General features: G+C 34.2%; 1 long non-coding RNA gene across 1 annotated transcript; it reads right to left on the reverse strand.

Moving 5' to 3' along the window:
* Window positions 1–1,111: 1,111 nt before the first annotated feature.
* Window positions 1,112–3,110, reverse strand: LOC145100586 (uncharacterized). Its single transcript, XR_013705146.1, has 3 exons — window positions 2,987–3,110; window positions 1,699–1,769; window positions 1,112–1,283 (listed from the first exon to the last, which is right to left on the reverse strand). It is a non-coding gene; the product is annotated as an uncharacterized LOC145100586 (long non-coding RNA).
* Window positions 3,111–3,466: the final 356 nt, after the last annotated feature.

Genomic DNA, 3,466 nt, shown 5'->3' on the forward strand with positions numbered 1-3,466 from the left:
AGCTTCTTCATATGAAGTCAGATTCAAGCATTCTAAACATATACAAAAATCGTAATGATGTTTCCCACATGTTTATGGTGATTATTGTATCTAAAAGTAATATATTTCTACTTCAAAATTTATAAACAAACGTTCTTATTAAATCGTACTGAAGGGAAAAAATGAGGTGTTATAACATAACTCCTTCGTAATCAGAGATATTTTTTGTAGTGACATTTTGGCAATGTTTGAAAGAGATGATAGTCGATCTAAAACTAAAGCCCACCATTGGCCAGTCTAGGAGTATAAAACAACTGATGTTCATTATGCTAATGGTTTGCTTCTCAAGCTATGTAGTAGATGGATGAAGAGCAACATAAGCATTAGTGATGTCTTGGATACCAAGGTTCAACAATGGAAAGTCACTACCAAGGTAGGTTTTGATATGTAATACATTTTACCCAAATACATATCCACACATCCCTTGGTTTGTTGAGAGTTTTAAGCTCTTTAAATGTGCAAGTGAGTTATTGAAAATGAAAATAATAGGTTGGGTGAGCTTTGCTAGTGTTTTTTTAAATAGTGGGTGAAAGAGAAATGGTACGTCGGGTTGGGAAACCGAAAGACCAATTATCCTTTTTCTTAAAATTATATATCAGCTTAAAAAACCAAATAATCTATAAAATGTATATTAGTAATTTTACATGACCATAAACCATAGTTTTTAATAGTCAATTAGACGTCCAACATAGGGACCATTGATATGCTAAGTTTTGTCGAAAGTTACCATCGGTGTACTAGATTTTATCGAGAAGGACAATTCATGCAAAATTAGTTTAATAAAGACTGTGTTGGAGACAATATTAAAACCATAAGGAACATCTATGAAATTTTGTATAATATTTTTAATCTTTTGTAACTATATTACACCGCAAAGGACCGTGTAAAATTCATATCTTTTTCATACGAACTCCATTCTCAATGTTCTTTATATCGACGGAATCATTTTTATGAAATATTCAACTCTCGTTTACATTTTTTTTGGCTAATACTCAACCGATCTTAATTATGATTTCAGTGTCGCGCACTATGTGACACCCAATTTTTTTTTGCAAAACTTTTAAACTTTTAAAACCCATCTTAAATTAAATTAAAACAACTGAAATAGTCATAACATAATCCATCAACTTAATAATCATATAAAATAAGTGCGGAAGTAATAATAATAATAAGGTCCCAACAAAATAACTAGTAGCGATGTCCCGATGCTCCATGTCAAGCCTTAGCCTCTTTAATCTTAACACCTGAAAAGTTATAAGGGAAAAACGTAAGCACGAAGCTTAGTGAATTCAAACACAAAAATTGTACTAACATTCATATTTACTAGCCCTAATCCATTTTCCAATTATAATGATAAAGGCAAAGAACGAATCAATGTCTATATTACGAGAAGGACTTGTAGGTTTGAACCGCACCGGGAAGATCCCGTATCATTTGGCCCTAATCACCGCACCTCACGAAGAGTATTACGTTGGTGATCTTACCTACCCACCGCACCGGTAAATCCGTATCCTTTGGTGGTGTCCCCATATCCATAATTAGTTACATACAGTGCACATGTACGAATTAAAACAATACTTATATAGTATAAATTCAAATAATCACACACGAGCTAACTAGCAAACACAATCATCAATACAAAGGTGTGAGAGAACTCACCTTGAGTGAGTATTAAGGATGGCTAACAATCAAATAATGCTACCAAGCTTGAGCAAACTTCAAAACCTCACCTAAGAAGGACTAAAGGTTAGAAAGGAGAAGTAACGAAGGTATGAGTTGAGAAAAGAGTAATCACAACAAGGTCTCTAAAACAGACCTGGTGTTCAAAACGGATTTACTCCAAAATCTAAAACACAAACATAGCTTTAAATAAATTTTATAGGAAACTATGATTGCTCTGGATTCCACAACTATAAATAACTCATTCTAACTCCAAAAGATGAATTAAATATGAATTTTACAAAATGGTGTATCACTTCTGTCTCCAGCAATACAGTCAAGTGATGTTGGCCAATTCTACCCAACTTGTGTGTAGAATTAGTCCAAAAGAAAATTAAGAGAAGTAAAGGACATAGAATTGAAAGTCTCAGAGTTGGAATTGAATGCAAAACATCTCTCAAGCTCCATATATAAAATTCACATTGTGGACAATCACAGCACTAGCAAAAGCTGGTGACTGCCCACTGACCTGGAGTATGGATCCATTATACCCAATTTATAATTGGAAATAACACCCCATATTCTTCGGATCCTAAATTCATAATATAAGGAACATATAGAAACTTGGAATCACTCTGGATCCTTTTCCAAGCCTTAGAAATGATGAAAACAAAATGACATATCAGAACAGACCCGGATCAGACCTAACAGCAAAGATGCCACTCTTTCACATAGATAAATCCCTTATCAGTGAGGTTGGCCTTCTTAAGAAAGTTAGCCAACTCAATTTGTGAACGTTTGGAACTGGTTTGGGGTCCGTTTGAGTTCTAGAGCTCCAGATATGATTTTTACAAAATGACTACAGATCTGATGGAAAACAGAATCGTAGCCACCTGTGATTCCTTTTTGGCTTATCCATCCTTCTCCTTTTGAAAGACATTTTAAGATGTGTTCATCATCCCAATTCAGTCCCCATGATAATGGTGGTACTAAAAAGGGTTAGGGATCATTAGGATTTCATTTAGCCACAAGGATGTAATAATAATCAACATGAAAATAAACATAAGCACATAAAATCATCATTCTCCCTTTTAGGGTTTCCATGATCTTTTGCCACATGTAATCCCCTAGATCCATCATCCACCATATATGGGGTGAAGATAGGATCTTGACATGATGTATAACATACAATTACAATAAAATAAGAATGAGAAAAGGTGAAGATGAAATAATAAAACTAGAACAAGGTTATGAATCAAGTCGTAAGAAAGGATAAGGAGGTTCATACCAATACGAATCAAGGCTGTAAATGAACAAGAATTAAGCTCCAAACAGCCCCTTGGCTGCTCTTGATCCCAAAGAGAGAGAGAGGGACGATTTTTGAGAGAGAGGGAGGGTTTAGAGTGTTTTCCTTGTGTGTGTTCCAAATGATTCAATTTACACATTAAGTACTATTAACTAGATGGACTTTGCAAATAGGCCCATAGCCCATGGACTTCAATAAAAGGAGTTTACAAGATGATCAAAAGAGTCCAATAACATAAGAAATCAGACATTGGTTAAATAAATTAACCCAAGGTTACAAGGATAATTAAATTAAAATAACCAAACGTACCGAGAAAACACGGGGCGTTACACACTATTATACTGAAACTTCGAAAAAACATAACATTCTCATACGAAGTCAGATTTGGATGTTCTTTTATAAGGACGTTCTTGATTTTCTTATTACTACAACTTCCATTTAGATTATTTAGGTTAATCAGCA

Source organism: Lactuca serriola, chromosome 4, assembly GCF_051521515.1.
Source record: "Lactuca serriola cultivar US96UC23 chromosome 4, Lser_US96UC23_V15, whole genome shotgun sequence".
In the NCBI taxonomy this organism is placed as follows: domain Eukaryota; kingdom Viridiplantae; phylum Streptophyta; class Magnoliopsida; order Asterales; family Asteraceae; genus Lactuca; species Lactuca serriola.